At 39.6% G+C, this 14,971-nt stretch overlaps 1 pseudogene; it reads right to left on the reverse strand.

Annotated features, from left to right (window-relative positions):
* The window catches only part of LOC114608330, a 27,964-nt pseudogene extending 19,593 nt beyond the window's left edge, over positions 1-8,371 (reverse strand).
* Between the last annotated feature and the right edge of the window lie 6,600 nt (positions 8,372-14,971).

The raw sequence follows: 14,971 nt of genomic DNA on the forward strand, positions 1-14,971 counted from the left end.
AGAAGAAGAAGAAGAAGAAGAAGAAGAAGAAGAAGAAGAAGAAGAAGAAGAAGAAGAAGAAGAAGAAGAGAAAGAGAGGCTGGCCATGACCATGTGGAGTAGGGGAGGGGAAAGTACAAGAGGCAAGAGCCTAGGAGATCAAGAAAGCAAGAGCAAGAAGGTGTTTTACTGTTGGTAAATACAAGCTGAAAGATTAGAGGTTGTAATGCTTAAGTGGTGAGAAGAAAATGAGGCATGATATATAAAAGGAATGAAATATTTCATATAGATGCTGAAATATTTTCTCCAATGTTGCCAAATACAAATAGATTAAACAGATTAAACACTGTGAAAATAATCCTTGCCCTAATAGTTCTCATAGTTGTCCTCATAGTACATAGTTTACTGATATTACAGAAAAGGCCATTTCTTAAATTAAAGGGGGTAAATGTTGTGAAAACCCACACGTATTTATCAGCTATGGGAAAGTGTATCCCTGTGCTTTCAATTGTTAATTGAATCAATGCCAGGCTAGCAGGATATATGAATATAATCCTCACCTGTTCCAAAGAGAAAGGCAAACTGCCCTGGGGAAAGTAAAAAACCCCAACCAAAGCTAACTGGTAGTATAAGGAGTGTGGCATTTTGCATTGTAGAGGGATGATGACTTTGAGGTGGAAAAGGAGAATGTTTCAGCAGGCAGAGATGCAGAGAGAACTAGACAGACAGAGAAGGAAGGGAGAGAAGGAAGGGAGAGAAGGAAGGGAGACAGGACAGAGCTGGCATGTAGGCAGTGAGAACCACATGGATAGACACAATACTGGAGAATTGGGTTTAGGGAGCTGATAGACTGCCCAGGCAAAGGCCATCAGTGTTAAACTCTATAGATTTCTCCATGTCTTTATAAAACCTCAAATGGGATCCCATGAAAACCCTGTAATAATAAATATGTACAATTATAATTTTCAAGTATAATAAGATTATTAAAATGTGGACTAGGCAAAGGGATACGTGTCTTGAATGATACCCTGGACATAAATAGCATGTAAATGCTAAGAGTGTTTTATTTTGTAGAATTGTAGCATTTTGGAGTCTCCCATTACCAAGAAAGTGAGACCCCAAATTGACTCCCAATCCTGATTTGAAGCACATTAGAGAAATTTCAAGGTAGATGACCCCTAGCTTAGTCTGTTGAGACTATCACTAGGGACATTTTAGAACCATTATGGGGCAAATGGGCTGGAAACTGTTTTGATCTATTGTCCTTGTCTCAGGTCAGGTGACAGGGCAGCTTCTGATGACAAGGCAGTTTCTGACTAGCTGCCTAAAGATTGGGTTTCTGTTTGTTTTTTGTTTGTTTGTTTGTTTGTTTGTTTTTCTTTAGTTCCTGACTTGTCTGGGCTTTCCTGAACTTTCCCAGTTTTGGGGAATACTCTCCTGAACTGCCAATCTGAAGCATGTCATAGACTCAGCCTAGCCTACTAATTCTCCGTGTCAGTAATATAGAATCCTTGAGCTGTTTCTATGGGCTGGTACTGTTGTTTGAGAATAAATCTGCTCCTTAACAGACCTAACTAAAGCATTGGTTATGTAAGGAACACAAGTCAAAGCTAACATATTTCTCTGTCTTGTAGTCTCTTTATGATTAAGGCCGTGGATTTTTTTGACCACCTCTGAGTGGTCAATATAGAAACAACATTCCTCAACTAAAGCTATACAGAGTGTTCCCTGCTGGTGGAACAGTAAGTCTAGGCCTCTTCTGTTCTATAAGACTACTTTTGCCAGAAAGGAGAGAGAATCTTACAGGGTCATGATGAACTATTTTATCTCTTATGTATCTGTCATCTTATGTATCTATCGCCATCCTTAGGGCTTTGTAGGACTATGGCCTATAATTGCAGCTCTAATCAGCCCTATGTCAAGTAGAGAACCTAGTAACACAGCAAAAATGGCCACCTTTTTAACTTGATTGCTTGGAGGTCCTGGCTGGTTGAAGACATCTTCTCCAGAGTAATAAGTCACTCTGGGTATAAGCTGTACTGGAACATAAAAACCCTCAGTCATATTTGCAATCAGGCCATAATATATAGAGCAAGCCTTGAAATACAAGACCTCCTAGCATTCTCTGGGGGTAGTATGTGTCCTGTAACAGTAGGGGTTATAGTGTGGTTGTAGAGGTGGGAGTAAAGCTTGGGGTATCTTATTTTCAATGTAGAGTCTCTGTTCAGTGAACAATAGTTCTAAGTTACCACTGGGGTAGAGGAGTTAAGAACTGGCAATCTAATAGGACTTCATGCCAGACATTGTGAACTTGATGACAAGGTGGTTACATTGCCCCCTGGGGGAACCCAGATAGTAAGGGAGCTAGTGCCTGGTGCAGCAAAACACAAGCAGCAACCAATCCAGATCAGGAGTACTGGAGCCACTGTTTCTGCAGATGCACGTGTCTGGGGTGAACTTGTATTGTTCTTGTGGCAGTTCCTGAAATCTCTTCTGCTAGAACCACAAATGCTGGATCATCTTTCTCCTGGCAGACTTAACATGGGTGTGGTGTAACCACATCCTAATCCCTCCCACCTTAACAGCCATCACAGTGTGAGGTCCTTACAAGTGAGGTTCCAGAGTCTTGTGGTTATGCCTCTTACTCTAGACTTTGTCACCCGGTTCAAAGCAATAGGAGTTAGGGAGAGGATCAGACTCATAAACCCAGAGGATGTCAGGCCAAAGTTATTTTCTGGATCCTATAGAAGGTTTTTAAGGATTTTAAAAATTTGTGTTGGTCATATTCAGCTAGGATATCAGACTGGTTAGGCAGCATGGGAGGGGGAGCCTGTATATAGGATCTCAAAGGGGATGAGACCTAAAGTATATGGGGTGTTTTTAACCCCTTATATGGTATAAGGTAGGAGAGACACCCAGTCACCACCAGGATTAAAGGTTAATTTGAACAGAAGTGAGCTCAAAGTCCCGATTTAATGCATATTAGGGGAATTCTGGGATAGGTGACCTCTAATTTCATTTGTTGATTCTAACGCTAGGTACATTTTAGAACCATTACCAGAGCACTGGGTCTAGAAACTGTTGTTGGAGAAGTCTGGAAACTATTGTTGAGAAAGTCTTGAAACAGTTGTTGACCTATTGTCCTTGTCTCAGGCCAAGTGGCTGTGCAGATTCAGATGGCAGGGCAGTTTGGGACTAGCTGACTGAAGACTGGGTGGTTTTGTTTTGTTTTTCTTTTGTTTTCTTTTGTTTTGTTTTAGTAACTGACTTGCCTGGGCTTGTCTGAACTTTTCCAGTTCTTAGGCATCATCTCCTGAACTGACAATGTGAGGCTTGTGATGAAATTACTCTGGCCTTCTCAGTCTGTAATCTTGTGCTCAAAGGGTTAAGGCAGGAAGATCATAAGTAAGTGGTCAACTGGGACTACATATTAAATTGAAGATCAATCTGGGCTACACATAGCAGCTACCTGTCTCAAACATACAAATATATAAACATCTCAAATATACAAACAATGAACCAAACATACAAATATATTAATTACACTTGTATTCATAGAACATGACAAAAATGTCCCCTACTAAGTGTAAGAAGGTATAAAACTATGTTATATTAATGAATATTTAAAATTGTTCATAGAAAAAAAGGCAATTACAAATGATCAAAGAAATGATTCCACATGTGTGCATCCACAGATATATACATATGTAGAGTCTAGAACAAGGAAATCCAGAGAGAAGGAAGTAGTGTCTGCTTAGCAGTGAGGGGTGAGGGGAGAGGGAGGAAGTTAGAGGACGGACAGCACTTCCTTGTGTGTGGAACAAAAATATCATAATATTGACATGGTGATATTTGCATACATTTATGACTGTACTAAAAGTCTCTGAATAGAACACTTAAAATACCTGAATTGCTTGGTATTTATGGCATATATGTTGTTTAATAAAAGTATTTAAAGATTCATTGAGATGGGTCAGTGGGTAAGGGCATTTGTCACCAAGCCTAATTATGTCAGTTTGACCCATGTAGTGGAAAGAACACTGATTTCCTGAAGTTACCATCTGACAAAAAGTGGGCTGTGGCACACACACACACACACACACACACACACACACGGAATAAGAATTTTAAAAGAAGATAGAAATTAAATGAAAAAATTATTTTGGACTGGACCCCTGTAATAAAGGACATTACTACAACCACTTGAGGACCTTGACTCACACCTGGGGAGGAGATGTCACGGTGCCATCAGTGTTCATTTTCTGGTCCTGATTGTTGGCTTTTGGCTGCATATGAGGATGGCATTATGGAAAGTACACACTGATATTTCCAGTACTACACACCAGGAATTATTTGTTTGTGTTGGGAAAACTCTGGAATTCTATCTCTAGTGCAAGGGAAGCCTAAAGGAGGTGAAAAGGCACCTTCTTTATACATTACGATTGTTTCAAAACATGACTTGTAAAATACAAATTTAATTTTCAAATATGAAAGCAGAGATGACATGCTGGGTCCTGGGCAAACAAAAGCATCAAGGAGTGTGCTTCCCTGACAGCCAACAATCCACCTGCAGTGAGGATGGAGTGGTAAGATCCTTTACACAATTGCAACTGAGCCATAGGTTTTATAAGGTTTCCAGTTGGTATTGAAGACCCCCGCACATGGGAGACCCTCATTCAAGTCTTGGGATGTCATGACCACTCAATAATTCTCGCAAGACACCGAAACTGGATGCAACAGCAGAGGTGTTTGGGCATGAACCTGGGACTGAGATCATCTGCATAAGAATTACCCAATAAAGGTTTTGTGATCTAGAGTAGATATTGTGTTCTGATATCCATTCCTATCTCAATCTTCAAATGCTAATAACCAAAGTTTACCATTATATATGGCACTCTGATGAGCATCATACAAAAAGTATGTGTACATGATAAACATGTGTGTGTGTGTGTGTGTATTGACTTCTTACCAGAGATCTAAAGAAAGCTTTCTGTATTCACAAGGTAAAGCAAGGTAACTATCCTGTCATCCAATGGATTTGGGGATCTTCTATTTGCAAGTGTCTTTATTAAAGACTAGTGTTAGAAATGAAGCTACAGTTGGGGCAACAGGAAACAATCACATCAGTGCTTGAGGGAGCTCCATGTCTGACCTTAATGAAGTAATTTAATCCAGCAACGACTTAAACTTTATACTCTATGGCTTCAAATTTTTCATATTTCTCATTGGTTTTCTCTTCAAGGAAAGGTCTGACCTAATGAGGAGAAGGTGAGAGATGATGTTACGGCTGTGTTGACACAGTTTACCTGAGTAACAAATCTAGAAACCTCATCCTGCTGAAAGTCCTCAGAGATGTTGATGAGTCTTGGCTGGATGGTCAAGCCTATAATCCCAGATCTTGGAAGACTGAGGCGGAAGAATGTTATGCAAGAGCAGCTTGAGGTAAATAAAAAGTTCCAGGTTAGTTCGGGCTACTAAATGAATCCTCCTTCAAAAATCAAAACACACACACACACACACATACACACACACACATAACAAATAAAAACAAAGTAAAAACAGTACAGTCATGATTTGCAATGAAGTGCACCGATAGGTACATCTATATTTGATCAGTTTACAAAGTAAATGACACTGGAGATTTTCTCTGGGCTCCTTCAGACCATTCAAGGGCAAAAATAACTCCCTCTGACCTGACACTGTGTGGTGACCCAATTGACCATAATCTTGGAGTAGATTTTCTTGACTGAATTTCCTGACTTAACAAGGGCTTAAACTGTAGTATCTGTACTATGGTGTTCTTTGAAGGGAAATTGTTGTTGTTATTGAGAAAAATGGTTCTTAAAAATACAGTTTACTGCCTGTTTCTCTGCCTCCATACTCTTTAGTAACAGTTGTCCCCTCAGGCTTTCTCCTGCAACACAGGACAGATGAGGGACATCTGGAACCACCATCTTGTTCCTGTTCACCTGACAGTAACAGGGTTGGCAGTGTCACCTAATGTCCTTTTTGGTCTTAAACCTGTGTTCATGAAAGAGTGCTTAAATAAGTTTTATTTTATAACATTCCCTATATATCTTGATTTCCTCTGCACTGATAATTTGAGGGGAGTAGAGCTGGTTTCTTTCAGTGCTGTATTTAGCTTTAACAGTTTGTACCCTGATGCTCAAAACCTAAGAGAGACTGAGGAAATGTTCCTATGTAATGGTCCATGGCTATGTATCTCCCATGGTGATTTAAGTATGAGATGCTGGCTTCCACAGAGAAGGCAAGTTTGCTGCATTCCCTCCCTCTGATACCTGAAAAACTCCCCAGGGTGTTGAAGATGTACTGTGGGAAAGAACAGGTTAGTTTCTCATCTGGATGACTCTTAAGCATTTTGAGTCTTGGTTTCATCACCTAAACATAGGGTGGAATGCATCCTTGCCTGTCTGGGGGCTTTGAAGTTCAACTGAAAGGTGGGACAGAAATGAAGGATTTTAAAACAGCAAAGCTCCTTCAAGGATGAAGGGACATTGTTGGTATCTATATCTCCATCTGCTTGTCTGAAGATGCAAGAAAACATTTCTAAATAAATCATAATTGAAGATGTGGTGGACAGATGAAGTCATTAGCAAGATAAGCCCTTCCAGTACCTTCTTAACTTGAAATTTATATGATCAAAGTATGTTTTATGTATATGTGAAATCCTCAAAGAACTAATAAGAATATCACATTATAAATTATCCTAGCCAACAGGATGACACACTCTGTAGTCCTTGTTACATGGGAGGCTAGAGGTAAAAGGTTTATCTGAACCTGAGTGGTTAGGATCACTTGGAAAAATAACAAGACCCCTGTTTCCAAGCAACAGTTATTCAAGATAATCAGATATCCAGCTATTAAATATCATGAAAATCTGCACTAATTTTTTTGTTTCAAATAACTGATTTTTTTCTGTCTGTCCCCTTACAGCCCTGGATCCTGGAACATCTCAGTGAAACTTTTATTTCAGTCAACATAAATACCAAATATGCCTCACCTATGCTTATTTGTTTTTGAAAAACTTTTTATGCATAGTATTTTAGTTAATCCTTTTAGCTCTTTCTCCTTAACATGAAATTGAGGACTTTTCTCTGGCATTCTATTTAAGGCCCTGGATCCTCCAAGCCTTCTAGGATGACTGATATCTGCTCCTACATGGAAGTGAAGTCATGAGTAGAAGTGCCTACACTTCCAAAGACTTTGGAAAAAATGTGGACACACTGGCCTGTCTAGCCCTCTTCAGTGAGATCAGTATTTTATCTAGAGCGACAGGTGAATCATGCACATTTAAGGTTGAGAACATCAACTTCATGGGAGGATTATACTGAAGGTATAAAGATTTAATATTCCTTAAAAATAAAATGCTCCAAGGTATTTATTAAAATAAACCTATGAGTGAGAAATATTTAGCCTTAAATACTTAGTCATTAATTTTAGGATTGTGATCCCCTCTAGAATGTTCAGTACCCTAAGCATGAAGGCTCCCACCTGTCTACTCACATAAAATCTGAGGGTGCCTAGCATGGTGGCACATGCCTGTAATCTCAGCACTTGAGAAACTGAGGCAGCAGAAGTGTCTTGATTTGAGGCTAGCCTGATTTACCTACACACTACACCATATAGCAAAACTACATGTGAAACATACGTACAAACAGACAACAAACCAAACTGATCTTGACTTCCAGGATGCTTTGGATTCGGAGAAGAAAACAACATGATATAAGAAAATAAAGTGACAAATTACAAATCTATCTCCATAATTTGCATATACTTTTCTTTTTTAAACAGATAACATAATACATTTTTATAATTTAGATAACAGTTAGGCAACATGTATTAACTTGGTAGAAACATTGAGCTCTATGTTGACTGTGATAGTTTGGTGGGCACTGCACCCTGAAATCATCTCAGGAATCCTTAACAACCTTAGGTGCCTTCACACATCAGCTTCAACTAGTACAATTGGAAAATTCCATCAGCAATTAGAGCTCCTGGGATCAGACATGTGAGGTGTAGAGAGGATCCAGCATGAATTCACCTTCAGTTACTGGGGAAACTAAGGCTGCAGGAAAGAGTGTGGCTTGGCCAATTTTACTCTTGGGGTGTTAAAATTACTCTGAAAGGCTTAATGTTCCTGTTTTAGCTGTATCAAAGTTTGAACAAAACCCATATATTTCTGGTTTGTGTGATATCCTACACTCTTGCTGCAGTGTCAAAATATGAATCAAATTATGACAGTTCGATTTGAGATCAAGCTTTTTCCTGAACTACATCGACTCACCTTGTCAGCAATCTCCTGGATTTCTGGTGTAGCAGGTCTGGCCTCTGACAAGTCTCCTGCAATTATTATGGTATCTGGATTCATTGCTGGGCAGGGTGCTGAGAAGGAATGATCCAGCAAGCACTAAGAGTCAGGGTTTTAAAGGGATCTGTAAACTCCTCCTCTAATGTATTACCTCCACAGTATCAGAGGAACTGGGGAAATGACTGTGATCTCAGGAAAATCTTATTGCATCCCTGAGAGGAAATGCTGAGAGGAGTTGGGGGGAATGAGTTAGGGGAAGCGAGTAAATGGGTGTCCCCAGGACTCAGGTGTGGTGAGCATGGTTCCTCTCTGCACTCTCTCTGCCAAAAATGTCATCCTGTTGTCTCACATGAGGAAGAACATGTATAACTTGTATTTCCAAATATGTTAACACTTGAAGAGTTCTTTAAAGAGAATACTTAATAATGTCAAGGCTGGTTGCTTAGGATCCACCCAAACTTATAAAGTTAATGAAATTGTCTATGGTGGATTTTAACTACACTTTCAAAAAGATTTATATCCACAAATGAAAAATAACATGGTGGCCGAGCACTGAGCAGATCCCGGGTGGCTGCTCTGCTCCCAATCTCACAAAACCCAGAGGAAGTGGGCCTCCCAGGAACTCTAACCCGGGTAGCATCTTAGGTAATGGGACAGCAACACCCACCCCAAACAGGGAATAACTGGGAACCACTAGGACCCAGGAATTCACTCCTGGCCTGGAGCACTGATTCCTTCTGGTCTAGGCCTGAGCACTGAGCAGATCTTGGGCCCCAGCTCTAACCCTAGTAGTAACACCCACCCCACACAGTTCTGAAACAACCAAGATAGTAGAAAAGACAGGTTCCAGTAAGAGACAGGGCAGGTAGCACTAAGGTGATCCAGATAGCGAAAGGCAAGCTCAAGAACATAAGCATCAGCAACCCAGGGTACTTGGCATCATTAGAACCTAGTACTCCCACACTAGAAAGTCCTGAATTCCCCATATCACCAGGAAAGCAAGATTCAGATTTAAAATCACTTCTCATGATGATGATAGAGGACTTTAAGAAGGACACAAATAACACTCTCAAAGGATTTGAGGAAAACACAAGTAAACAGGTAGAAGCCCTTAAAGAGGAAACAGAAAAATCCCTTAAAGAATTACAGGAGAACACAACCAAACAGGTGAAGGAATTGAACAAACCCATCCAGGACATAAAAATGGAAGTAGAAACAATAAAGAAATCACAAAGGGAGACTACCCTGGAGATAGAAAACCAAGGAAAAAAATCAGGAGTCATAGATGCAAGCATCACTAACAGAATACAGGAGATAGAAGAGAGAATCTCAGGTGCAGAAGATACCATAGAAAATATTGACACAGCTGTCAAAGAAAACGCAAAATGCAAAAAGCTCTTAACACAAAACATCCAGGAAATCCAGGACACAATGAGAAGACCAAACCTAAGGATAATAGGTATAGATGAGAGTGAACATTCCCAACTTAAAGGGCCAATAAATATCTTCAACAAAATTATAGAAGAAAATTTCCCTAACCTAAAGAACGAGAAGCCCATAAACATACAAGAAGCCTACAGAATGCTAAATAGACTAGACCAGAAAAGAAATACCTCCAGTCACATAATAATCAAAACACCAAATGCACAAAACAAAGAAAGAATATTAAAAGCAGTAAGGGGAAAAGGCCAAGTAACATATAAAGACAGACTTATCAGAACTACACCAGATTTCTTACCAGAGACTATAAAAGCCAGAAGATCCTGGACTGACATCATACAGACCCTAAGAGAACACAAATGCCAGCCCAGGCTACTATACTCAGCAAAATTCTCAATTACCATAGATGGAGAAACCAAGATATTCCATGACAAAACCAAATTTATACAATATCTTTCCACAAACCTGGCATTACATAGGATAATAACGGGAAAGCTCCAATACACGGAGGAAAATTATACCTTAGACAGAGCAAGAAAGTAATCCTCCTCCAACAAATCCAAAAGAAGATAGCCACACAAAGATAATTCCACCTCTAATAACAGGACGCAACAATCACTGTTCCTTAATATCTCTTAACACCAATGGACTCAATTCCCCAATAAAAAGACATAGGCTAATGGACTGATATATAAACTGGACCCAGCATTTTGCTGCATACAGGAAACCCACCTCAGTGACAAAGACAGACACTAGAGTAAAAGGCTGGAAAACAATTTTTCAAGCAAATGGTCCTAAGAAACAAGCTGGAGTAGCCATTCTAAAACCTCCAGCCTGAGAACACAAAGGAAGGGACTCATGGCTCCACCTGTATAGGTAGTTGAGGGTGGCCTCGTCAGGCATCAGTGGAAGTGGAGGGCCTTGGTACCCAATAGTTTGGATTCCCTAGTTTGGGGAATTTGAGAGCAGGGAGGCAGGAATGGGAGGATGATGGGAGCACACCCTCATAGAAACTCCCAGAATTATATGGATTAGATATGATACAGACAGGCCACCTGAAGAATAGATTCCAGAATTCAAACAAAAAAAATATCTAGATACTAAAATTTGTTTTGAGAATTGTATATTGCAAAATACACAGCCTTGGTGTATCTACTTACTCATCAAGCAATTTGAGCAGACCTGCTCGAACCTCTGATGTCCTGGAATCTCAGCTGAATGCAGTGAAGACACAGACGTCAGAGGCTTATCAATTTACCCTTCCCCCCCCCCACCCCTCTTCTAATATCTCAATGCCTGTAATCAGCTTGAAGAAGTTAATGAAGAGTCAGCACCCCTATTCCCTGGGCTTGGGGACTGAGGTGGTTAATATTGGGCTGTCTTTCTAGGGAAAAGTAGTGGTTTTGTTGAACAGGAAGGAATAGCTAGGATTTATTGCATAGCCATAACGTATGGGTACAAATCTGTATAACTGATATTAAGCTGAAGTTATAATTTCTTAAATGGTACAAAATTTACTTTGATTTCAAATTTAAGATTTTCATTGGTATGAGTTTCTTATTGATATAGAAGTGAGATTAATATTGTTACTCTCATAGGCATTGTCCCTATATAACACATTTAGGAATACAAGGCTTAGGCCAGTCCTTTAACTTTTTTACCTGATTTGAGATGGTTAGCCTGTGATTTAAGTTAATTTGCCTATAGCAAATTCATGACTCTGAGTTTATTGTTAGGGTGTTTTCTATATTTTATTTAGAAATAGCTGAGAGGAGTTAACAGACAACAGTCCAGATTGTCTTACATGGATAGTTGGTTTTCAAAACGTCAGAAGTCCACAGAATTGATGTTACAAACATTTCTACATTAAGGTTCATTTTGATTAGAGACCTATCTGTTCCTGACCACTTCCTGTCTTGGATTCTAAGAAGAAATTGAGCATCTTTGGAGTTATTCCAGTTGTGGTGAGACAGCCACTAGGCAAGAATGGCCTCTTTTCATCTACAGACAAACTACTGTCCTGAAAAGGACACACTTGCGAAAGAGTCGACTGATTATATCTGCCAAGACAGAGTAATCAGCCCTTAATAGTTCTGCAGCACTAGGTCTGTCAGATGATCCTGGGCCAGAAGGCTGGAGATTGGATGCTCCAAAGTTTTGTAGTATAGAGACTGTCCAGGTAATCAGCAGTCTCTATAATTTGGCTAAGTTTTAGAAGCTATGCTTTGTGCTTCCCACAATTTCAGTTAATTCAGTCATTCTGGATTTCTGACGGGGTTGAAGACTTACAGTATCATAGCCAAACCCAGCTATTTACTTTGAGAGAAAAGACTTGAGAGGATGGTTTTCAGCTGACATTCATTCTAAAGCCAAGAAAAAGCCAGGTTTGGAACTAAGTCTTTTAGTTAGGAGAGATTATAGAAGTTCTGTTTAGTCAACAAAATGATGGACTGGGTATTAGGTCTATCTTGTACCTTACTGATACAAATTGGTATAGTTATGCTCTAATTGTATTTTGAGAGAAAAGTTTTATCTTAACAGGAAGGGTGATATGTAGGAGGAGCTATGGTGGGAGGAGTAAGGAGAGGAAGAGGGGGAGTAAGAAGAGGAGGAGCTAGGAGACAAGAGAGGGGGAGGGGAACTTGGAGGCAGATGTTTGTGTGTCTCCACCAATCAAAGATAGTTGGTATATCTAGGTTGAGTATTGGGTTACACTTCTGATTGTATGGGCATCTTGTTATTGAGCATTACCAAACTTATAAAGCCTTTTATTAACATTTTAAAATAGAAATTTAAAAAAAATAAAGAAAAAACCCAGCCCAACTGAAAAACGGGCAAAAGCCTTGAATGAACGTTTATTTTAAAAAAGATACACAATTAATAAACAGATGAAATGATAAAAAAAGAAAAAAAGAAAAATAACATGGCAAATACCTTCATTTCTTCTGCTGCTGTTGATTCTCTTGGGGGTTTCTTAAAATTCTTGCTCTTGCTCTTGCTCTCGCTCTCGCTCTCGCTCTTGCTCTTGTACTTATTCTCGTTTTGGTTTTTTTTGTGTTGTGTTGTGTTGTTTTTTGAGTCAGGGTTTCTCTGTTTAACAGCCTCTCACTGTCCTGGAACAAACTCTGTAGAACAGACTTGTCTGGAAATCACAGAGATCTGCCTTCCTCTGCGTCCCAAGTGCTGGGATTGAAGACATGGGCCACCATGCTGGGTGATTATCTATTTTTAGAAGGGTATGCATGTAGCCCTGCCTGGCCTGGAATTCATTCTGTAGCACAGGCTGTCCTAGAACTCACTATAGACCTTGAACTTCTAACTCTTCCTGCAGAGTGCTGGGATTACAGGCATGGCCTTGAATGTCTGATTCTTCTGTTTCTGTTTCTCAAGTGATAAGTTTACACTCAGTAGGTAACTTATCAGGTAATATCCCAACAATTTAAAAGGTAAGACTACTCATTAGAAGAATTGTTGGTGTCAAGAAGAAAGTGCTAGGGATAAAAGGGAATAGGGAACAGCAAAGAGACAGAGGCTTGCTGCTCACCCACCTTTGTCCACTGGAGTGATTCCACCAGAGAAAGAGGGGATAGAGAGGATCAGTTCTGAGTGACAGAGACATAGATGTCTGTTATTTTTACTTTGTTCTTCTGTATTTTAAACAATCTAGAAATTAAAATAAACATGAAATGCGAACACCTATAAACAGCCAAAATCCTTCTTCACAGAGGGCTGAGACTATCTTTAAAAAATAACAACAAAAACAACAACAACAGGAAAAAAACCCTGATAAGTCACAGTTCTTTAGATTATAGAACCCAGTATTTGGTAATCTTTGTATAACATCAGAATCTTAAACTTCTTCTTTTAATCCTGTACATCAACTGACACAGCCTCAGTCTGTTGGCTTTGTAGATTTCTATGAGGTTAGACTTACAGAAAAGAAATTAGGCCTTTTAAAAAGAAGTTAAGGGAAGTTGGCTTAAGAGGCCACTGTGGGATGTTGTTAGTGATGTACAGACATTTGTATCTAAGGTAGTTCTAACTGAATTATGTCAAGTTGACAGGATTAACCAAGATGATGGTCAACCAGGGTTCTAATAACTGATTTCATTGGAGACAGATCTTTTCTATTATGTAGAGCACAGAGCCTTTCCTTGAACTACTCATGTAGTCCATCTTCATCTTGAAGTCATGAATGTGTCTCTCAAATTCTGAGATTCTGTGCATGTGCCTCTCTGACAACTTTAAATGGCTTGTTCTTGTAACTTTCTTTGATGTTCAGACTCAGAAAACGCCATATTGGAGATGTAGCTCAGTGGTAAAGCTCTTTGCCAAGCTTGCTCAAGACACTATGTTTAATCCCTAGTATGACAAAGAAATATTCTTTCTGAAGGCAAATCATAGAACGCTCCCCTTAAAGACAGCCACAAAACCTAGAATCCTTGTTAAAATTTTCCTCTGCTTTTTTGTATATGTCTTGACCATGAGCTGGTTGTTTAACCATCCTCGTCTTTTAGTAAGTTATAAAATTTTCATTTTAGGAGGGGTTCTGGCCAGTACCATAGAGGTGGACCTCCTCACAGACAGACCAGGAATCTGAACAGACCAGTGCTGGTTCTTCTACCCAGTCTTTCACCAGGATGTCATAAACTTCCCAGTCCAGTCACATCTGCAATTATCTTTCCATGTTGGGTCAAACAAAAGCATTAAAAATGGGCAGCTCTTCTTGGGTATTTGGCACTCCATTTCCAAAGTGTCCTGTGTCATTTTAAACTTTGATTACATAAACCTGCCCCACTTTTTTTTTCTGTGCTGTCGGTTGTCATAAGAGTGTGAACCATGGAATGAAGAGGATGAGTGTTGCCCTCCTGCTTGCCCCTACATGACTTTCATTATAATGATTCATTTTGCACTGAGTCAAAGATTTGAAATATCCTTCTTTGACACACCTTTCTTTAATTTTTTTTCTTTTTTATTACAGTGTTTCACTGAGTAGTTCTTCCTGCTGTGGAACTCAGTAAGTAGATCAGCCTATTCTTGAACTCACAGAGTTCCACATGCCTTTGCCTCTAAAGCACTAAGATTAAAGGCCAGGGCTACCACACATGGCCAACAACCTTCAAATGTCAACATCAATATCTCTGTAGTTTGCCAACCTCAATAATCAGGCAGCCACTTGGTTCTCAGCTCTCAGCCTCTCAGGTGTGATTCAGCTGAGGTTGC

Source organism: Grammomys surdaster, unplaced genomic scaffold (genome assembly GCF_004785775.1).
Source record: "Grammomys surdaster isolate TR1022 unplaced genomic scaffold, NIH_TR_1.0 125889, whole genome shotgun sequence".
NCBI lineage: Eukaryota > Metazoa > Chordata > Mammalia > Rodentia > Muridae > Grammomys > Grammomys surdaster.